General features: G+C 35.7%; 1 protein-coding gene across 1 annotated transcript in view; it reads left to right on the top strand.

Moving 5' to 3' along the window:
• The first annotated feature begins 11,290 nt into the window (after window positions 1-11,290).
• The window catches only part of RAB5B (RAB5B, member RAS oncogene family), a 223,186-nt gene continuing 209,633 nt past the window's right edge, over window positions 11,291-24,843 (top strand). Inside the window, exon 1 of the mRNA XM_053708118.1 lies at window positions 11,291-11,403. The gene's annotated coding sequence lies outside the window, so the exon portion shown is untranslated. The remainder of the gene's footprint in view (window positions 11,404-24,843) is intronic.

Here is a 24,843-nt window from a genome sequence, read left to right as displayed (position 1 = left end):
CTCAAGGCGCTAAGGGAAAGCAGATAGGAGGAGAAGGGGGTGTGATGTGGTAAGAGCTTTGAAATATTACGTTGAGGCTACTAAAAATTTCAGAAAGACTTCTAGTCTATTTGTTATTTTTTCTGGCTCCAGGAAAGGTCAGAAAGCCTCTGCTATTTATCTGGCATCTTGGTTAAAACTTTTGATTCACAAAGCTTATTTGGAGGCGGGGCAGTCTCCACCTCAGAGAATTACAGCTCATTCTACTAGATCAGTTGCCACTTCTTGAGCTTTTAAGAATGAAGCTTTGATTCTAGTGCCTTTGATTTGAGGTTTTTTGAAATTATTAAAGAAAACTTAATTATTTTTTTTTTAATTTAGTTGTTGTTATTTTATCCATTCCTCTCTAGTGACTCATGGATTTCCACATCTTGGGCATTATATCCCATATGTCACTAGCTCATAGACTCTTGCCACTTACATGAAAGAAAACATAATTTATGTAAGAACTTATCTGATAAATTAATTTCTTTCAAAGTGGCTTCACTATGGTATCCTGCCATGATTGAATCTCTGTTACAGTTTTCGTTCATTAATTGTGATATTGTGCTTATTTTTTCTATGTGATATATTCTCAATTTGATGGCATACTACTTCATTGAAGGTTTGGAGCTCTCTTTTTTTGTTTCAATAAATCAGATTAAAATCTATATGGATACATATCAGTACCCATTATGATTAAACAGAAAAGAATATGAGTAATTAATGTGCAGCAAGTACACAAATGCACTTCTCACCCTCCACTTAAAGTTTTAGCACTAGTATCACTATATCATTTTCCAAGGTCTTTCAGCCCATTAACTTTGGTTCAACACATTTTTCTCTTCTCTAATATAAAGTATAAATTTTCAACATGTATTGCACTATATAGAATTTCTCTTTTGAATTCCATTTAATTCAAGTAAGTTTGAAATGTATTATTAGCTAGATATCAACCCTAGTTCTCTGTGGACACTTTTAGCCGTTTATTTATTCTCTACCATAAGGGATTTTTATACATAAACACTCTCTCAGTATAAACAGAGTAATTTTACTACCAGAAATGTCCATCTATATTGTAATAAAAAATAAGCAGTGTCAATACTGATCTCAAAATATCCAACCTGCGCACAAACTTACTACACCATTCAAAACAGAACATGCAGAGTCAATATTGGCCTTAAATATAATAAATCTATTTATTTAACTTTCATTATGACAAGTTTGACCATTTTTCACAATAATAAATGTACAAAGGTACATATTTTCCAATTTTGTTAAAACAAGGAAAAAGCTAATAAACGACCCATTTATGTTATCCTTTGTCATTTTATTAATGTAATGATATAGTCTAAATATCGAAATAGCACTAGAAAATATACTTATGCACACATTTAGATCTGTGGATTATGGCTATTTAACAGCCTATCACAGGTAATCTTAAACACAAGCACTTTTTAGTATTCCTTAGTATGGATTATTTAAATGTTATTCTATTTTATTTCATTGTGTACCATTAACTACCGCAATATAATTCTCACGTCTACAGGCAAAGTCACTTTTTTCATTATTCATTTATTATTCAACCCAGTTCAACACATAACTTTCTTATCGTTATAATACCACAGCTATATTCAAATTAAAATTGTAATCCATCGGAACACATCTGGTTTTATCTGTGCACAAACCTAAAACTTTGCATCCTTACGGAAGATACAGAGTTAATTTTGCTCCACTCAATATACTAAACCGTACTGACAGACCAATGCACCAATAGCTTATACTTCCGCTCCACATAACGGACCTATCAGGAGCTCAATAGGAGGGTTTATCCACATTATAATAATCTCTGCTAAACGGCGCGCCAGACCCCTCTGAGGAAGCACATTTGTGAAACGCGACCGCGTTAGGGGCAACGTGTTCTATTTTTAACTTGCACTCTCTTAACTTGCATTTTTGACCAATTTAACTGACTTATCTAAGTTGTTTCAATACGTGGTATACTTTATTGGGGGGGGAAGGATTGGGATGGGTATTACAGCATATCAAGTATATTAACTAACAAGTGGCTTATCTATCCTAATATAGGGCAATACAGGATACAGATCCTAAATAGAGCCTCTTACATTGACTATATATTATTGTTCTGTCCTCCCCTATATTTTCTACCCTTAAACGTGATAGAAATTAATTTGCTTAGCAACTTTGAAATATTTGTTCACAAGTCATAATTATAGAGTTGTGTTTTTAAATTAATCTCTGGCACGCTAGATACTATCTAATTTTTGCTGCCTTTTTAACAATAACCAGTAAAAGTTAAATTTTAAGTGGAAACACAAATTCTATGTGCAGAAAGAGCATACTTTTCCTATTCTTCCTAATAGGACCTTTTCCTTTAATACTAATATTAATAAGTATTAATATTCCTGAACAGGCAGCTTTGCATTCCTGAACAGGCAGCTTTGCATTAAGGAGTGTTATTCAATTTCTTCGTTCTCTCTGCCACTGAATATACGCACAGCACCGTACCTAAGGGTGGGAGGAGCTAAGCTCTGAGTGCTAGTTATTAGTATAAACTTTAGAATAAAAAGATATTGAGGAGCGCTCAAAATTGCTAAAGACAAATAGTTTTTATTACACCACACAATACAAATATAAAATAAATAAATGAGAGCACACTCTATATACAATCACACTATATTAAAAATTCTCCACATTGAATCAATATGTTGTTCCCTTTTTGTAATTCTGTTACAGTTTCACAAGCTGAACCACTTTTGTTAAAGGCAATTTCCACAACTTTGTTTTTGTTCCTTAAAAACACGTGTTTTCTATTAGCCAATAGGGTGTCTTGAATATCGTTACTTTTAGATTCAAATTGTAACGGTTTTTAAAAACAATCAATCAATGTATCCAAAAGATTATAAAGTCTTTATATTGTAATAAAGTCTCCCAGAATTTACTTAGATTATCCTGTTACCTTTTTTCTTTTCCTCTTACAGCTGTTCTTTAATAAGTTTGGCCGTCACAGCAGTGTTGTGCTTCTCACCTTGTCACAATCGCTCCTGTATGTGCCCCAATACTTGTTGGATCTCTTCCAACTTGGCCTTCCGATGACACAGGTTTCTTACCTCTTATGTGTCTCCAGGCAAGAAAGGGATCCTCCTCTGTACTGCAGGGTTCGTTTGGAGTCGGTATTCCTTTCACCGCACTCGCTTAGAGATTAGCCTGAAAGGACTTTTTACAGCGTCTGTTGTCTTACTGTTTAATTCCGGAGAGTTCCGGTTTCTTTATCCTTCCGTTTGGCTGTTTATTTTTAGTTTCTCATCATGTAGGTTTAATCTCCTGGTATCGTATCAACGCGTTTCCGCTCGTTATGAGCCTTTTTCAAGATGCATATCTTTTATTTCTATGGATGGCTAACAATATTCATTTTTCATTCTTAAAAATATATTTCTTAAAGGGATACCTTATCCATTTTTGCACTCACTTTAAACCATATTTAATCTATACATTGCACACACTATGTCAAAATTGTTAAAAATATTAAAAAATTATATAAAATTACTAAAAAAAAATGTTTATAGCTATCTTTCATAAAATTCTATTAATTAATTTTATAAAAAATCTAATTTTTTAAAAACCCTAAAGATAATAAATACATTTTAAAAAAAGTCTTATTTTCTATGTATTAGGGGATTTAAATCTAATTCAGCATTCAATCCTAAGGGATGTAATGTTTTAAAATTATATATAAGCTCAGCTTCGCTGTGTAATAAATCCTGTTCATAATTTCCCCCTCTCCAATTCTTCTTAACTATCTTTATGCCCCAAAATTTCAGTCCAGCTGTACTCTGATTATGTTTATCTTTAAAATGTTTGGATAGTAAGTGTCCTTCAAATCCATTTTTAATATTGTTTAAATGTTCACATATTCTGTCCCTTAGGGGTCTGCTAGTTTGACCTAACTACTGTTTTAAACATGGACACTTTATCAAATAGAGGACTCCTTTATCCCTACATCTAATCATATGTTTTATTTTATAGTCTTTAGAAGTTACGGTGGATTTTACTTCTTTTGCTTTTGAGCTATATTTACAGGCTTACATTAATGACAAGGATAAAATCCTGACAGCCTATTTTTATATAGATCCACTTGTTTTGTGATATCTCTTTGTTTAAACTCACTTGGACACAATATGTTTTTAAAATTCATAGCTTTTTAAAAAAATATTTGGGTCCTATCATTTAGTTCTTTCCCAATAATTGGGTCCATTTTTAAAACGTTCCAATGTTTATTTAAAATATTATTAATTGTATTATGTTGATTATTATAAGTGGTTATAAATGGTACAGATATCTTTGTTTCTTCTTTAGATCACCATTGTATAGTTCAAGGGGCCTCTTTTGTTCATCCAACCTGGACTGTAATCACAACAGATGCAAGTCTTTCAGGTTGGGGAGCTGTCTGGGGATCTCTGACAGCACAAGGGGTTTAGAAATCTCAAGAGGCGAGGTTACCAATCAATATTTTAGAACTCTGTGCTATTTTCAGCGCTCTTCAGGTTTGGCCTCTGTTGAAGAGAGAACCGTTCATTTGTTTTCAGACAGACAATATCACAACTGTGGCATATGTCAATCATCAGGGTGGGACTCACAGTCCCCTAGCTATGAAAGAAGTATCTTGGATACTTTCTTGGGCGGAATCAAGCTCTTGTCTAATTTCTGCGGTACATATCCCAGGTGTAGACAATTGGGAAGCGGATTATCTCAGCCGTCAGACTTTACATCCAGGGGAGTGGTCTCTTGATCCAGATGTGTTTTTTTCAGATGGTTCAGATGTGGGGTTTTCTACAAATAGATCTGATGGCTTCCCATCTAAACAAGAAACTTCCCAGGTACTTGTGCAGGGATCCTCAGGCGGAGTCGGTGGATGCGTTAGCAGTTCCTTGGTTTAACCAACCTGTGTATATCTTCCTGCCTCTAATTCTTCTTCCAAGAGTGATCTCCAAGATCATCATGGAACAATTGTTTGTGTTTCTGGTAGCACCAGCATGGCCTCACAGGTTTTGGTATGCGGATCTTGTCCGGATGTCCAGTTGCCAACCTTGGCCACTTCCTTTAAGACCAGACCTTCTGTCTCAAGGACCGTTTTTCCATCAGGATCTCAAATCGTTAAATTTGAAGGTATGGAAATTGAACGCTTAGTGCTTAATCATAGCTGTTTCTCTGACTCAGTGATTGATACTAAGTTACAGGCTCGTAAATCTGTTTCTAGGAAGATTTATTATCGAGTTTGGAAGACTTATATTTCATGGTGTTCTTCTCATAAATTCTCCTGGCATTCTTTTAGAATTCCTAGAATTTTAACAGTTTCTTCAGGATGGTTTGGATAAAGGTTTATCTGCAAGTTCCTTGAAGGGACAAATCTCTGCTTTTTCTGTTTTATTTCACAGAAAGATTGCTAAGCTTCCTGATATTCACTGTTTTGTACAGGCTTTGGGCCGTATCAAGCCTGTCATTAAATCAATCTTTCCTCCTTGGAGTCTTAATTTGGTTTTGAAGGCTTTACAGACTCCTCCTTTTGAGCCTATGCATTCTTTGGATATTAAACTACTTTCTTGGAAAGTGTTGTTCCTTTTGGCTCTCTCTTCTGCTAGAAGAGTTTCCAAATTATCTGCTCTTTCTTGTGAGTCTCCTTTTCTGATTTTCCATCAGGATAAGGCAGTTTTGTGGACTTCATTTAAATTTTTACCTAAAGTTGTGAATTCTAACAACATTAATAGGGAAATTGTTGTTCCCTCTTTGTGTCCTAATCCTAATAATTCTTTGGAGAAATCCTTACATTCTCTGGATGTTGTAAGAGCTTTGAAATATTATGTTGAAGCTACTAAAGATTTCAGGAAGACTTTTAGTCTCTTTGTTGTCTTTTCTGGTTCTAGGAAAAGTCAGAAAGCGTGTGCCATTTCCTTGGAATCTTGGTTAAAGCTTTTGATTCAACAGGCTTATTTGGAGTCGGGTCAGGCCCCGCCTCAGAGAATCACAGCTCATTCTACTAGATCAGTTTCCACTTTGTGGGCTTTTAAAAATGAAGCTTCAGTTGATCAGATTTCCAAAGCAGCAACTTGGTCTTCTTTGCATACATTTATGAAATTCTACCGTTTTGATGTTTTTGCCTCTTCGGAAGCAGTTTGTGGTAGAAAAGTTCTTCAGGCAGCTGTTTCAGTTTGATACCTCTGCTTATGTTTTAAGTTTTTTCTTTTCAATTATGAGAAAAACTTATTTTAATTTTAATTTTTTCAGCGGAAAATGGATGTTTTTATTTTTTCTCCCTCCCTCTCTAGTGACTCTTCTGTGGAGTACCACATCTTGGGTATTACTATTCCATGCGTCACTAGCTCATGGACTCTTGCCAATTACATGAAAGAAAACATAATTTATGTAAGAACTTACCTGATAAATTATTTTTTTTCATATTGGCAAGAGTCCATGAGACCCACCCTTTTTATGGTGGTTATGTTTTTTTGTATAAAGCACAATTATATTTCCAGTTTCTTTTTTGATGCTTTTTACTCCTTTTTCTATCACCCCACTACTTAGCTATTCGTTAAACTGAATTGTGGTTGTGGTGAGGGGTGTATTTATAGGCATTTTAAGTTTTGGGAAACTTTGCCCCTCCTGGTAGGATTGTATATCCCATACGTCACTAGCTCATGGACTCTTGCCAATATTAAATAAATGAATTTATCAGGAAAGTTCTTACATAAATTATGTTTTTTTACAGTTTCAGCTCCAGATCATTTCGGGAATTTTGTACCAAGATGCACCTGCTCCCCGGGCGGTGATGGGAGAGAGCAGAGTTGGGGCTATTCATTTTATTTTCGAAATCCCCCCTACTGCGCCGAAGCAGAATCCTCAGAAAAAATGCAGAGTCTGTACCAAGAGGGGACAGAGAAGGGACAACACCTTTTACTGTCCTGAGTGCCCTGGACAGCCTGGACTCTACATTGGGGACTGCTTCAAGTGGTATCACACACTGGTAAAAAAAATTACATTTCCGTTGTGTTTTTTTTTTAGGGGGGGGGGGGTTGGTTACATTTACTGTTGCTGAGTTTGTTTGTTTTTTACTTTTACTTTGCCAGATTTTTACATTTCACTGTTCTATTTTTTATAAGTTCTAAAATTGGTGCTGTATTTTACCAAATCTCCTGTCAAACCTATGCATGGGGGCATGGGTGTACTCAGGGGGTCTGGAAGAAAACAACCTGGAGAGTCTTCTTGCAATAACTTACAACAATCTCTCCTAAATAATAGTCAAATAGCAATGTGTGTGTAAAAAATGAAATTTTAAAAATTACCACTATACACTTTCTCCAATTTTTTTTGGCTAAAACGGTTGCATCAAAGCACTCCATATACAATACCTTGGGGTGTCAATGTTTCAAATAGATACAATTTCATGGCAATAAATAAAACTGGGGTATGCAATAGCCCCAAACTAAAGATAGGCCTATCAGAAGAAATACTCTCACTTTTAACTCAAATTACAAGTCATACAATTGTAACTGAACCTTCCCCAAATCCTGGCAAACCTATGCATGGGGGCATGGGTGTGCTCAGGAGGTCTTGCAGAAAACAACCTGGAGTGTTATCTTGCAATAACTTACAACAGTCTATCCTAAATCATAGTCAAAAAGCAATGTGTGTGTAAAAATGAAAATTGAAAAATTACCACCATACACTTTCTCCAATTTTTTTGGCTACAACAGTTGCATCAAAGGCATCAAAACACTCCATATACAATACATTTGGGTGTCAACTTTTCAAATATATGCACATTCATGGCAAGCAAATAAATTGGGGTATGTAAAAAGGACTCCAAAAAGAAGATAGGCAAAGAAGATATGTTAAACGTAAAAAAAAATCATAAACACATGTCAGAAGTTTGGCATTACACGCCCCAAACCTGGTGCATAGGTGGCATCACTGTACTCAGGATATGTTGCTGAACACATATTGGAGTCTTCTTTGGCAGTAACACATAACAGGAATTGAGAATCCATGCCTAAAGTAAAATGTGTGTGAAAAATAGCACAAAAAAAATGACATTGGCCGGCTTCACAAATGTCCCAAATAGGACATGGGTGCATGGGATGTGAAAATTCCAAGTTGGAAAACTAGAATGTGCACCCTAAAAATAAGGCATTTAGCCCCCTAACAAACCTATTCATGGGTGGTATCAATGTACTCAGGAGATGTTGTTGAACACATATTGAAGTGTTTTTTTCAGTAACACATAACAGGAACTGAGAATCCATGTCTAAAGTACAATGTGTGTGAAAAATAACACAAAAAAATGACTAGTGCATGGAAAGTGTTAAAATACCAGCATTTCAAATACCCTAGGGTGTCTACTTTTCAAAAAAATATGGTTTGATGGGGGTAAATTACATTGGCCGGCTTCAAAAATATCCCAAATAGCACATGGGTGCATGATGAGAGATGTGAAAATTCCAAGTTGGAAAACTGGAATGCGCCCCCTAAAAATAAGGCCTTTTAGCCCCCTGAGAACCCGACACACCTATACATAGATGGTATCACTGTACTCAGGAGATGTTGCTGAACACATATTGGGGTGTTATTTGGCAGTAACCCTTAACATTCTCAGTAAATGTATTCTTAAATTTCTATTTTGTCAAAAAAACATTTTTTTTCTTTCAAACTTTGGCATAGATTGGTGGTAAAATGGTTGCATGAAAAGAGTCAAAATACCCCAAGTTTAATACTTTAAGTTGCCTTCCTTAAAAAAATATATTCATGTGAAGGGTATTAGTGTTACAATGTAACTATCGCTAATTTTGAGAATAAAAAAGTGGTTTGGAAATAGCAAAGTGCTACTTGTACTTATTGCCCTATAACTTGCAAAGAACATGCAAACATTGGGTATTTCTAAACTCAGGACAAAATTTAGAAACTATTTAGCATGGGTGTATTTTGGTGGTTGTAGATGTGTAACAGATTTTGGGGGTCAAAGTTAGAAAAAATTTGTATTTTTTCATCATATTTTATAAAAATGTTTACAGTAAATTATAAGATATGATGAAAATAATGGTATCTTTAGAAAGTCCATTTAATGGCGAGAAAAACGGTATATAATATGTGTGGGTACAGTAAACAAGAGGAAAATTACAGCTAAACACAAACACTGCAAAAATGTAAAAATAGCCCTGGTCCCAAACGGTAAGAAAGTTGAAAAGTGCTGTGGTCACTAAGGGGTTAAACAATATGTTAATTCACATAAGTGATGCTTGCTTTCTCTGCTATATACTTACCTTTAAATACCGTAATTGTTTAGCAAATCAAGTGTTGTATTTATAATCCAACATAACAATTATAAACATTCTATGTTCAATGCCTGATTAGTTGCAAAACGCACTTGTTATTCATTTAAATGCCGATAACACAGCTACTGCCTCAAACGGTAACTTGTAAAAAGTGATTCTAAAAATGTGTTCAGAATCACTGTTTAGTTACTTTATAGGGAATCCCCCATTGTGCTTTACAGCGCATGCGTGAAACGTGCACATGCTCTAAAAAGGTAAGAGGTCTGAACTTGAAGATTGCCGTATGGCACACACTCTCATTTAAAGTTTGTTGAAATTGTCACAAAAAAAGTTCATCCCAGTGTTCTGTCAAATTTTGCTACCCTCTCATTGCGTATGCGCAAACATTACATCACTGCATTCCACATATATTGTAAAGCATGTTTGGAATGCGGTGACGTATGTCTGGTTATGCGCACTGAGAGTGGTAGCAAAATTCGACGGCTAGATAGCAAATCTCAATGCTTTTTCTGTGCATGCACCCTCGATATGTATTTGTAGCTCCATATATCATCACAATTAACTCCTTAAGGACCAGCGACGTACCCTGTATGTCGCTGGCCTTTTTTTGGGACTTGATTGTTTTATAGCGCGGTCTTGCCACCAGCGTTGAGACTGCTCTATTCCACAAAGCCTGCTGGAGGGAGTGCATTAATAGCGTGTTCTTGCTAGACTTGTGCTATTATGTCCTGAAAAAACCCTTAACGACCAGTGACATACAGGGTACATTGTGGTCATTAAGGGGTTAAAGGTTACTCCTTAAGTTATTAACTGTAAGTTAATGAATTTAGGAGAAACCTTTGTGATGATATATAGCGCTGCAAATTACTGTTGAAGAAACTGCAAAGAAAATCATTGATATTTGCTATCTAGACATTGAATTTTGTTACACCTCCCAGTGCTCATGAACGCACATATATTACTGCTTTCCACACATGCTTTACAACTTAATTTATGTGGAATACAGTGAATTTAAGTGTGCGCATGCGCAATGAGAGGGTAGCAAAATTCGACAGAAACCCGGCCATTATATGTAATAGAATTACAATCTGCACACATTTACCCCTTTCACATATGCATTTATATATAAAGATTACAGATAAGGCATTTGATTAGCTAAAGTTTACCATCACTTTAAGAGATCGTGTCTACTTGGCCCGTTAGGATTGGAGTTGAGAAACACTGCGCTAGATCACCTGATGAACTTTATGAATAGCAACTGTTAAAAACACGTCTGGGAAAACGTAATACTACATGAATGAACTCTGCAGCGCTAAACACAAAGACATCTGAGCACCATATTATCCAATAAACATAAGGGCTGCAGCTGTAGCTCAGCACAAGGGAGATAATTCAGTTGAGCGCTCTGACTGATACGTAATGTGTACGTAACACACTCCTAGCAAAGGAAACAGTGCCCTCGGGCACTGCCACTAAAATGATGACTACTAACTTTTAGCTTGTTGTTTGTGACGACTCTCAACGTAATTTGTAAGCATTCCCTAAGGGCGTAACCTGAACGCAATTGGTCCATATGCATATAATCACGCCCCTTAGGTCACCTTATGTTGTTTATTACCCGCTTCTCCCTGTCACAGTCGTTTCCTGAAAACAAGTAAGGCGAGACTGAAAAGTGCAAACGTATATAATAAAGTATAAGTTCTATTTGTTATTGTTCATGCCAATCAAAACAGACGAACTTGCTATTGGCCGCAATAATTGACTGTCATGCACAGAGAAAATGGGCACAGAAACTATGTTGTCTTCTTTACATGGGTGGGGTGGGAATACGCCTGCTGAATTATTATTGGTAGTTTGGCTGTCCATCTAGAGCCCTCTACCTCCAACGAGTATTGATTGGTTAAGTAAAGTCCTGTCAAAGCTGGCACCTCCTCTCGTTGTGCCGCAGGGTTTGGTTGACTTTCTGCAGTGTTGTGTTCGACAGCTGAAGCGGAGTGGTATTTACTCGGCATTGGGGGACGGCAACGACTCCTGAAGTCAGGTAACTTCCGCCTTCCAAAGAGTTCCTGACCTTTGTCACTCTTAGTAGCAAGACAATGAGGGTCCTTTAATGCTATGACCTGGGTTTAGGCCTGATATAAACAACACAAATACACCAAGAAACATTTTTAAAATATATTTACATACATATATTTCCACTAACTCGTATGTGCACCGTTGTGCTATCAAGTATATGGTCAAGTAGTGAGTGTACAAAATTCATACACACGTTTGTAGGATATACAGGTGAATGGGGTAATATTAATAATCCATATTCATACTAGGCCTGGTATCAGCAGAGCCCTCAGAATACAAATACTATGTATGTAAAAGGCATGAATTGTTTTGAATCAGGCTCTGGTAATACGAGGTTACTTTCTTGAACTTAGAAAAATGCATTATTTTGTTTTAGTTGTTAAAGGGATAATTATGTTCATATTAAAGTGGGCAGCTTTGGCTCAGCATACAGGAATTACATTTTTAGTTGTTTCACTTTGAAATTATCTAGATTGTCCCACCTTAAAGGGGCATTCCAGCCAAAATTGGAATCCTCATGGATGCATTTCAGTGTTGAAAAGAAGCATTTTTGTAATATACACATATTTAGCATAAATGCTTCTAATAAAAGCTATAGTGGTTCAAATGTACTGTGCACCAGCATTTTTCAACACAGCCCTTTCTCAGAGAGCCTAAGGTGCTTGTATCATCTGGTAATGACTCAATTTGTTAATTGCTGGCATGATACAATCTCCACTTTTGCTCTGAGCAGCTGCAGTATTTAAAATGCGTGTGCACTCAGAATATCTAGGTATGTTTCACATGCAGAGGAAAATGTTAACGCTAAAACAGTGATAACTTTTACTAGGAGCATTTTTTGCCAATACCTGTATATTGCATATATGTTTCTATTCAAAGATGTATTCATCTAATATTCTTTCAGTATGGTCCTGCTAGCACTTCTGCAAGAACTACTGTTAGCACCTTTGAAGATGGACATTAATTAAAATACCTTTTGTAATCTTATAAAAAAAAAGGTCATCAGAATGTCCCTTTAAATAAGCACTAGATTGCCCATTTAAAAATTGCTTCTCTGAAAATTTGAAGTGTAAAAGCATTACAATATTTTGTTTCTTTGTCTTCTGTAAGAAATCTATAGTACAAAGTGTTTTACCCATTTTAATTGTTCATTGGTATTACATTTATTTAAGCAATACGTTGATACAATTATCCACCTAATATCTGGCTTAGAATCAATCAATTTCAAATTCCAAGTCTTGTTTATAATATAACAACTGTTTCAAATTTCAGCCTTAAAGGGACATTAAAGAGAGAGAAATTTCAAAATTGAAATCTGTATATGTGCATTTCAATTTGAACTATAAGCATTTTTGCAATATACTTCTATTCGCAAAAATGCTTCTAGTAAAAGTTACTATTTTTCTGTAGCATATGCACATATCCTGTAAGGGGTCGAGCAAAAGTATTTAAAGGGTCAGTCTAGTCCAAAACAAACTATCATTATTCAGATAGGGCATGTCATTTTAAACAATTTTCAAATTTACATCTATCACCAGTTTTTCTTTGTTCTCTTGGTATTCTTAGTTGAAAGCTAAACCTAGGAGGTTCATATGCTGATTTCTAAGCCATTGAAGGCCGCCTCTCATCTCAGGGCATTTTGACAATTTTTCACCACTAAAGGGTGTTAGTTCATGTGTGTCATATAGATAACACGGTGCTCCTGCACATGGAGTTCCTAGAAGTCAGCACTGATTGGCTAAAATGCAAGTCTGTCAAAAGAACTGAAATAAGGGGGCAGTTTGCAAAGGCTTAGATACAAGGTAATCACAGAGGTAAAAAGTATATTAATATAACTGTGTTGGTTTTGCAAAACTAGGGAATGGGTAATAAAGGGATTATCTCTCTTTTAAAACAATAAATATTCTGTTGTAGACTGTCCCTTTAAACAGCACACCTTGTCAGAGAGCTGGCAGTAGTGTGTATTGCTTCTGAAGATGTAATTTATATCATATAAGCCACTGCTGACTCTCTGAGAAGGTGCAGTGTTGAATACTGGTGCACTGCCCTCACAGCATATGTGCGTATGCTGCAGAAAAACAGTAATAACTTTTACTAGAAGCATTTTTACTAATAAAAGTATATTACAAAAATGCTTCTTTTTGAAATTGAAATCCACCATGCAAATTTCATTTTTGATCTTTCTATCCCTTTAGAAAGCATAATTAAAAGTTCTTTATTTAGCGCATGCTAGCCTTTGTTGAAGGGTAATTCTAGGTAGACCGATAAGAGTCTGCACGTTTCTTTAGCATTCTATGTCAGTAGTGTTTTCAATTATATACAACATTGTTGCAAACACTGCTGCCAGATGGCTAAAGACACATGCACGCTTCTGAACTCACCCTGAATAACTCTTTAACAAAGGATACTAAGAGAACTAAGCACAATTGATATTAGAGGTAAATTGGGAAGACTTCTACAATTTTAAACAACTTTCCATTTACTTCTATTATCAAATATTTGCTTCATTCTCTTGGTATGCTTTGCTGAAGAAGCAGCAGTGCAATAGTAAAAGCTAGCTGAACATAGGTGAGCCAATGACAAGAGGCATACATGTGCAGCCATCAATCAACAGCTAGCTCCCAGCAGTGCATTGCTGCTCCCGAGCCAACATAGGTATGCTTTTCAACAAAGGATGCCAAGAAAAAGAAGCAAATTAGTTAAGAAAAGTTGTTTCAAATTGTTTGCTCTATCTGAATTTTCGTACACGTTAATCGTTAAGTCAAATACTATTCACAACTAATATTAATTCTTTCAGTATGGTCCTGCTAGTGCTTCTGCAAGTGCTACTGGTAGCGCATTTGAAGATGGCCATTATTTGAAATACCTTTTTATAATCATGTAAAACAAAAAGCTTAGTGAACTAATTTGAGGACAAGTTGGTCTCCTTGGTGCTGAAAAAACGTTCCAAGCACCAAAATGTAACTGTTTACTATTTCGAAGTAGGCAGCACAATGCATACTTAAGAGATTTTCTTAAAGGGACAGTCTAGTCCAAAATAAACTTTTGTGATTTAAATAGGACATGTAATTTTAAACAACTTTCCAATTTACTTTTATCACCAATTTTGCTTTGTTCTCTTGGTATTCTAAGTTGAAAGCTAAACCTAGGAGGTTCATATGCTAATTTCTTAGACCCTGAAGGTTGCCTCTTATCTAAATGCATTTTGACCGTTTTTCACCACTAGCGGGTGTTAGTTCATGTGTGTCATATAGATTACACTGTGCTCATGCACGTGTAGTTACCTAGGAGTCAGCACTGATTGGCTAAAATTCAAGTCTGTCAAAAGAACTGAAATAAGGGGGCAGTCTGCAGAGGCTTAGATACAAGATAACCACAGAGGTAAAAAGTAATTATTATAACTGTGTTGGTTATGCAAAACTAGGGAATGGGTAATAAAGGGATAATCTATCTTTTAAAACAATAAAAATTCTGGTGTAGACTGTCCTTTTAAGCCTAATCTTCTTCATCCAAAGTAAGACCAGGCAGACCAAAAGTGATCACACCTTCAGAAGACCAGGTATATAGGCTAACAAGCCCAGCTGAAAAAGGCGTATCCTACTCCAGTAAGCAAAAGTACAATCAAAAGATGAATTGCAAACTGCAGTCTTGGGGGTTTAGTTGTCTCTAAACTACTTCTTTAAAGGGACATTAAACACTTTGAGATGGTAATATAAAATTATAAATTGTACATATAAAAAAACCTCTACAATATACTTTTATTATTTTTGTTGTTTCACTTTTAAAATATGTTTCTGTTGTGTTGCTATAGTCTAAATGTTTTAAAAACATGTTAACTTCCTTTTTGCTGTAATTATTTTTCAAAAGCCAAACTCCACCCACCACGTTTATTATTTGGAGGAACCAATGTGGGCTTTAATCTGCAGACGTCAAGGTTGGCCACATCATTATCTTAGCATAAAATGCGTTGTTTGCAGTTGTTATCTGTTAAATCCTATTAGGTAAAGCTATGTAGCAGGGTTTCCTTGAGAAGTCGGCAGTGTGTATTTCATTTTTTCAGAGGTACACTACATGAAAAGGGAGCAAAATAAAGTATATTGCAAAATTGCTTCATTATGCATGACTAAACATTTTCAATGTAAAAAAAAAATCTCAAGTTTTTTACTGCCCCTTTTAAACACATATCATTGCAGAGTCACTAGATCCTTTGCATTGTACAGAATATGATTCTTTTTCAAGTAGGTCAGTGAGCTGAAATACACATGGAAACTGTGCCAGTATTTTCTGAAGTCCAAGGAAAAGCAAGGAGTGCTAATTTGCATGGCCTTCCCTCCACACTCTGTGGACCTCAACCCCATTGTTCATCTTTGAACCTTTAACCCCTTAAACCAATGAAACGTGTATATAAACGTCAGAGGTGTAGGAAGCTACAGCAGTCTCGTCTGTTAAGTTACAGCCGAGAGCTGGAGTTCCTGAGCTCATGGCATCTGCTGGATATGGAACCGGGTGCGATCATCTGCTGGTGCTGACGGGAGGTGTGGGAGGGAATCAAGGAGGCAAGTGAGCGGTCCAGCATTATACTGTAAAATTATCTCTCCCCTTTAATGTGCTCCCCATTATTCATATTACCTGCTTGGGTTTATTACATAGTTTACACAGAGCTCCTTTGACTTTTTGTCATTTGAACAACTTGATTTTGCCACCACATATACTAGAAATATTAATACTGCTGTATTCTGTTAATAAATGCTATGTGAACAAGAATCAGCAGGGGTGCAGTTGGGGTGGGAAAGACTGGTAGTAAAATGTTACATTGCTCTAAGGATCTGCGTGTGCAGTCTTCAATTAGCCGCTCGCTCCCAGTAGTGCATCACTGCTCCTAAGCCCACCTAGGTATTCTCTACAACATAGGTTACCAATGGAACCAAGCAAATTAGAAAGTTGTTTAACCCCTTAGTGACCACAGCACTTTTCAATTTTCTTACCATTAAGGACCAGGGCTATTTTTACATTTCTGCGGTGTTTGTGTTTAGCTGTAATTTTCCTCTTATTTACTGTACCCACACATATTATATACCGTTTTTCTCGCCATTAAATGAACTTTCTAAAGATACCATTATTTTCATTATCTTATTATTTACTATAAAAAAGTTATAAAATATGATTTAAAAAATGAAAAAAAACACACTTTTTCTAACTTTGACCCCCAAAATCTGTTACACATCTACAACCACCAAAAAACAACCATGCTAATAGTATCTAAATTTTGTCCTGAGTTTAGAAATACCCAATGTTTACATGTTCTTTGCTTTTTTGTAAGTTATATTGCAATTAATACAAGCAGCACTATTTCCAAAATTAGCGATGGTTACATTGTAACACTATCTGTCAGGAATCCCTGAATAACTCTTCGTGTGTATATATATATATATATATATATATATATATATATATATATATATATATATATATATATATATATATATATATAATCATCTATCAAGAGAACAAAGAAAAATTGACAATAGGTGTAAATTAGAACATGCAATTTTAAGCAACTTTCTATCCGAATCATGAAAGAGAAAATATTTAGGTTTACTATCCCTTTAACTCCGAGAATACTGGTGCATGAGTCCTTGTAGCATATGTGCATATTTCACTGATAACAGTTATAAGTTCTGCTAGAAGCACTTTTTAACAACTATGGTATATTGCAAAAATTATTCTATTTCAGATTTGACCTTTTCATTCCTTTAATTTATCCCCTAATCAGTTCTGTGAGGACAATTAGGGAGAGACAATTCAATATGCTGTGCAGACAATGCTGTGAGGAAATCCTGTTAGATAATTGCTTTAACAATTCTATGTTCAACACAGCCATGTCTGTTATTGCCTCTTTCATACCATTGCTGTCCCTAATTGTCCTCCTCAGGAGAGATAGTCAATGGGTAAACATAGTTGCACGTATTACTTTATATAACCTCAGTGGACACATGTTCCATAACTTAAACGCAGACCAATGCAATGCTGAATGCAGCCTGTTTTTAGCTATTCCTTCAACAAGCCCTTTAAGTCATAGCGTCCCTTATATTCAGCAAAAAAAAAGCTGATTTAACATAACATCAAATCTGAATCAAGTCATTAACATAAAAAAGTTTTACATGAGCTTTTGAAGGGAAAAAATTGAAGCGTTTCATTACTTTGTACATCCACCAGACACCAAAGTCCTGCAATTTTTCTAGATATATTAAAAATATATATAGATTGCAGTAGTTTTGGTTTGTGCTCAAAGTAGTGATTTCCTAATGTATTTTTTCCAGAAGATCATCTTTGAAAAAGTTTTTAACTACTAACAGAATAAGCTCAGAAGTGCAATGTAATAGAAAAAAGTATGGTTGAAAGTCTGTCACATAAAGAGAGCTTAATTTGTTTTAGTATATTTTCAATGGGACGGATCCACTCCTCATCAATACCTCGTGAGACATGTAGAATAATCCAAAAAATGAAGATGTGGCTAAGTTCTGTTTTAAAGGTTAGGCAATGAAACCGTAGGCATAGAGACAGGGATGTTGTTGAATGGAAAGAGAATTTTGTATTCTTAATTCTCTAGCATGAATTTTAGCAAATTAAGCCTAGCTCCACACGCCCTGTGTTATAGCAAACCCAAATTAGCTCAGGTGTAACCAGTTATGTTATAATTTATACACCAAGTTCACTTAACCAATTAAAGTCTAGTGATTCACAAAACGCTGTCATTCTGCATTTCATGTATGTTCTCATTGTTCTTTCTGAGCAAGCAAACAACTGTAAATATAATTTCTTTAAGGTGGTGAGAGTCCACAAGACATTACTCCAGGGATTCAACTCCTGGCTACTAAGAGGAGGCAAAGATACCCAACATTCTAAAAGCTTTTAATCCCTCCCACCTCTTATACAGGAGTTGGTGAAGATTTGAGAGACTGCAGCTTTTTTTGGGGAAGGGTCCGTTAACACTGTAATCCCCTTGGAATAAAAAAAGATAAGAAAGGAGTACTTGGGCTCAATAAAGTAAATCTTCTGCAAGAGTCTGTCAGTGGCCTGCTACAGGTGTTGCTGAGACTGGTTCCTTGCCTCTTCCTGTTTTGCCTCGTCATTGTACTCGCATGGAAAGCCTCTGTTCTATATAGCACTGGATGGGCTTTCTACTGAAGGGTGTAAGAGTGCAGTTGGGTAAGTGGTAGAGTGGGTGTCTGCTCAGTAAGTATACACACTCACATAGTCCACAGGCTAATGGTAGGTACACTTAGTGATTTGTTTATTTTGCAATTTTTCACCAGTAGAGTGTCTAGTTTACTTTTTCTTGTGATTTTCCTTATCTTATTTTCTATTAGGATAAGGTTTGTTTCATTTTAATTGTCCACATAAGAGTCAGAAGAACAGTTGTTACTTTAGTTTTCATGAAGTATGTTTTTTTTTTTTTTGGAAGCAGGAAAACTCCTTACAGGATTTTTAAGTTCAAGTTTCAGCCATCTCTGCAATTACAGGTGTCAAATGGGCCATGGACGATTCAATTAGACAATTTTTCAAGCTATTCTGCACGTAAAACCTCCAGTACATTCTTTTTCCCTCCTAGTTTTGTCTGCTTTGATGTCGGCCCCTTTTGAATCTCTACAGTCTTTAAATTTGTGGTACCTTACATTTAATACTGTGTTCCTTCTTGCTGTTACTTCAGCTAACCCAGTTTCTGAACTTCAAGCTCTTTCAGCGGATTCACCTTTATACAGTTTTTCACCAAGTCAAGGCAGTTTTCATACAGTACCAGAGTTTCTTCCTAAAGAGGTTTCAGCTTTTCACCTGAATTAAGTGGTTGCTCTTCCTACATTCTACATGGACAAGAAGCTTTGTTAGGGTCAACGCCTTCATACACTTGATGTGGTGAGATGTGTTTACTGTATTTACTTGGAATGAACTAAGGACTTTAATAAAACATCTCGTTTGCTGGTTATTCCATTTGGAAAAATAAAAGGTTATGCTCCAGTAAAACAGAGTATTGCTCTTTGGATTAGCTTACAAGCTTTTCAGCAAGTTCTTGTTCCTGATAGCAGGAAGGCTCACTCAACTAGGGAAATATCCACCTCTTGGACTTTGCAGTCTAATGCTTCAGTTTCTGAGATTTCTCAAGCTGCAGTCTGGAAGAATTTGTACACCTTTGTGATTTATTACAAGTTTGGAAATTCTGCATTGGAAGAAATGCTTTGTCCTCTGTTGTTTCACTATAAATATTATATATGTTTTGCAGTATATATTTATAGTCCTGTGTCCCCCCCCCCCCATTGTTTAGTGCTTTGCGTTCACTTCATGTCAATGGGGAATCCAATTAGGGGGCCAAGATAACAAGAAATTATCGGTAGATAAAACTGCAATTTCTATATCTTGGCCCACTTGTAATTGGATCCCCATTGACCCCCTCCCCCACACCTTTTTTATGGCATATTGGATTAATCCATTGTACATCAAACTAGTTATGGGTTTGTTAGGGGATAACTTCAATTTAGATCTATGTGGGCGGGGCCTGTTTCTGTCCCATCCTTTTCAGGGAAGGGGCTTCTTCATGTCAAAGAGGATAACATTTTAATTGTTATGCTATAAATAAAATCTATAACTGGAATGGGAGCTTTTATTTCACTGTGATAGTGCCCTAAATAGCACAACAAAACATACAATATTGTGGCTGAGAGTTAGAAAAGCAAAACATATAGAACGTTTTGAACACTGCTGTCCATTTGTTCTCCTTTAAAGGGATAATAAAACATAAATACACGCTAGACATAATGATGCATTCCCAGCAAAGATTAGCCTTAGAATAATAAGTAGATGCATGTATTACAATTATATTAAATATTGAAGATATAAGAGTAAATGATTATATTCTGTAAAGTAATGGGCACCGCCATGTTTGAACTTAAGTTTTCTATTTTCTGCTGAAGACAATTAGGGGCAAATAAAAATAACAATAAAATAGAGTTAGCTAATAGTGCTATGTGGAAATTTCATTTAGATAATTATTTTAACAATTGTATGTTCCTAACAGCTTTGTTTACACAGTCTTTTATTCTGTGTTTTATAAATGTCCCTAATTGTCTTCAGCAGGAGAGAGAGATAAATAAAAAAACATAAGTTTAAACTGGGCAATATCCAATTTAAAAAACCAACAATTTTTAGAGTTTAATTCCAGTTCTGCTTAAAAGGATGGCTGGTTCATCCATAAACAAATATAGATGCAAGTGCAGCAATTAAATGTTGGAGGGAGCTTGTTAAAATTATAGACATTTATTTTCGCATTTCTGATTTTAACTTAAAAGGAATTTATTAGGAAGTGTCTTAAACTCTCTCTAGTATAAATGCATCCACTTTTTTTTTAGGGGCCATATAAGCCAAATATTCAGATTTGTATTATTCTTGCATGGGTAGTCTGCAGGCACAAAGTTATCCATCTGTCAAATGCACAAAATATTTCCCATAATGCAGTGCTACTGTTTTTTGCAAATTACTTCCATTAGAAAAAATGCTTCTAGCAAAAGTCGTATTACTGTTTTTAAGTGGCATACATGCATATGCTGAATGGCTCGTGCACTAGCATTTATACACTACAGCTTCTCAGTCAGCGGTGGCTTGTATGACATAAATTAAGGCTTCACATGGTGTTTGAATTCTGATCCTCTAGTTGCACGTAGCATATATGCAGATGCCACTGGAACAGTGATACTTTTCTTAGCAAAAAGGTGTCTAGTAAAAGTTATATTGCAAAATGCTTCTGTTTAAAATCGAAATGGACCAATGCACATTTCAGTTTTTTTGACCTGTCTATGCCTTATAGCTATAAACAAGTGACAGTGTTTTGAACACTATATATTGCTGCATTGTTCGCAAGAATTTTACGTAAACATTGATGCCATATAGTGCTTACAATTACTTCCATGTCCCTTTTTAAATGTCTTTTCCATTAATTAAAAGCTATAGGGTTTCTCTTTTGCCTCCTTATAGCATGTTGTGTTTGCTGTATTATTAGGGTTATGAGTTATTGTGCCTGTATGTTGTATGAGAGGCTAGTAATGGCAAACTAATGTTTAAAGGTTGTAGCTTTTTTTAACAAAAAATGTCATGTTTCTGTTAACTCTTTCACTTCATAAAGTTAGACAGTATAGGGTGAAACTCAAGGTTAGGTTATTCGACTTAAACAGTGGTAGGAGGATGATCCAGGGAAAAATGTTTTCTCTTCAATTTTACCTACTAAAAAAAAAATATTTGTTTAAAACTGAAATGTATGTAAACTCTTTGTACCCAGCAGAGGTAGCAATTAGCATTCAGAAAATTAACCAGCACCGAAATAGGGTTTTTATTTTTGTTTGTTTTTTTATGAAAAGTTTTTAGGGGTTTAAAGGTGGCAGATGTGGGGTGTTCTAAAAAAAAAATAGCACCGAAAAGTGACTTTACATAGCGGTCTATGGAAACTATGTGTTGCCTGTAAATATATATGCATATGCTTATGTGTTAATGTGTATATACGCAAATTAACACATAAATATATATGTATATATTCATATACATACATATATATATATATATTTAAAATTGCTGCCTATCGCTGTGCTACATGCCCCCTTCGCTGAGACACAGCATGAGAACAAGGCTCCCATTGTAGCCTATGGAAGAGCGCTCTTTTGAGCGCAAAGCTTCCATGCAATTCAAACGTGACCTTGCAGGCCACTTCAGATACCAGCGCACAATTGTGCTTGCGAAAGCGCAATTATGCGCTCCACTCGTAATCTGGCCCAATACAGGTGGCCCTCGATTTACGCCGGTTCAATTTGCGCCGTTTCAGAATAACAACCTTTTTTTTTTTTTTCCAGTCATGTGACTGCTATTGAGAAGCATTGCATTGAATAAAATAGCCAGTAGGTGGAGCTGTCTGCTTGTGTTGCAGCAAAGATATTCAAAGCCAAGCACAGTAACAGGCTGGAATTAATAAGTCTAGCTAGACATGAGCTATCGAGCAGCTTTCATAGGAACAAGATCTTCCTGTCTATAAATCAGTCCAGATTGGAATGCATAGAAAGAACTGTTTGCAGAAAAATGCAAGTAAAGTCTGTGTTGTGTGATTATTTTATACGATTTATAATGCAGTTTAGCAAATGTTTTTGCTCATTTAACTTAGTTTAATTATATATTATGTGTTGTGTGATTATGTGATACTGTTTATAATGCTGTTTAGCATTTAAAGTCTTCATTTCAAAGCTTTAAAAATAATGTATTAGGTGTTACTTATGACAATTTTGAGAGGGGCCTGGAACCTATCTCCCTCACTTCCCATTGACTTGCATTATAAACGGGGTTTCAATTTACAACGGTTTTGATTTACAACCATTCTTTCTGGAACCTAAACCCGGCGTTACCTGTATTGGCAATATATATTAAGACAATTATCTTAACAATTTTTACAGCTAACCCCAGATTAGGCCTCGTTAGTGGAGGTGCAGCTATATGCACAGTAGGCAAGGGGCCCATGTCTTATTATCCTCTTAACTCTTAAAGACAAAATTCCCAAGGTTCAATTGCATACAAAAACAAAAAAGGAAAAATCAACTGGGGACTGACCGTGGTTAATAGTTTACTCTATGGGATGGCACCACGCAGGGTGCAGCCTATCTTTGCCTTTCATGGATGAGAACTTTCCTGCAGTATGTCAGCCTGACACAAGTCCTGCCCCAAAACCCCAGACGTGTGTGTCAGCCTTTTTATGCCTCGTCAGTGGAGGCCCCTCTAGGAATAGGAGTAAGGGGGAGTAAGGGGTCCACGTCTGGTTTAAAATAGAAATATATATATATATATATATATATATATATATATATATATATATATATATATATATATATATATATATATGTGATAAAGAGAGGGAAGAAAAAGGGGATTAGGAATATTCAGGAAGGCGCAACACTCTGAATAGAGGACCCTAAATTTGGGAGTCCTGAGTTAACTAAATAGAACAACTGGTTAATATATACACTTGGGATACCAAATGATTAAAATACTGTAATTCAAAAAAAAGGTGACTATAGTTGTTATTAAGTATCACTCTTATAAGCTGTTATTTAGTTGATAACAAAGGGTATCAAGAATCAATGTATACAATATATACAATGAACTAATTTGAATGTAATTAATAGTGTTGTTCTAGCCGCATAACTAGTGTAGTGCCCGCTGGATTATGTGTGACAAATTGTGTGCACAAAGACGTATAACAAAATGCAGCCACCTTAAATGCAAGAGTATTCAAATATTAGCAAAAATCACTATGCTTGATACTTAACCCCTTAATGACCACAATGTACCCTGTATGTCACTGGTCGTTAAGGGTTTTTTCAGGACATAATAGCACAAGTCTAGCAAGAACACGCTATTAATGCACTCCCTCCAGCAGGCTTTGTGGAATAGAGCAGTCTCAACGCTGGTGGCAAGACCGCGCTATAAAACAAACAAGTCCCAAAAAAAGGCCAGCGACATACAGGGTACGTCGCTGGTCCTTAAGGGGTTAAATATTATGATAGCCTGAACATGCCATAAATAATGATAATAATAATAATAGGAAAGGTTGGATATCAATCTGTTTCGCAACAGAAAAAGCCCTATAAAAGTTCAAAATTCAAGTCCAATAGTGGAAGAAAGCTTCTGTGGCTGTAGATGGATGCAAATAATGCAAAATGATTAGGCAAATATAGCAATGAATCCACGTTCCACAACGAGCCCGTTGGGAGTATACTTACACTCCGTTACCTCAATCTCATGAGGTAAGTGCCGCGCAGTGTATAGGTAGTTCTCCCTCCCGGTGTCTGTGGTACAGTGGAGCGGTGTCCTCTTTCGATCCAGAGATCTCTTTAGCACTCTCTCTCGAATTAGGCTGTGCTGCTATTAAAAAAAAAAAAAAAAAAAGTTCCAACTTCAACAGATTATAAAGTATGTTTTGTGTCATCAAAAAAATACACGTTTGCGAGGCCCAGACTGTATATTTCCAGTTAATAAAAGACACGAGTTTAATTACAAAGCGCGTAGGCAGCAGCGTTAAAAATTGTGCCGTGTAAATTGAATTACAGAAACAGATCGGCACTCTGTGTGTGTGTATATGTGTGTATATATATATATATATATATATATATATATATATATATATATATATATATATATATATATATATATATATATATATATATATATATATATATATATATAATGTATGTATTGTGTTTTTGGTTTCAGAATGCATGGCCTTCTACAGTGAGCTCACCCTGCAGGTCAGGTTAAAGTGGCAGTAATTGCAAGCCATTTCTATTCTCTTGCTATAGAATAACATATCTAAACATTTTTAAAA

Source organism: Bombina bombina, chromosome 3 (genome assembly GCF_027579735.1).
Source record: "Bombina bombina isolate aBomBom1 chromosome 3, aBomBom1.pri, whole genome shotgun sequence".
Taxonomy (NCBI): Eukaryota; Metazoa; Chordata; class Amphibia; order Anura; family Bombinatoridae; genus Bombina; species Bombina bombina.
This window is presented reverse-complemented; position numbering and strand designations above follow the sequence as displayed.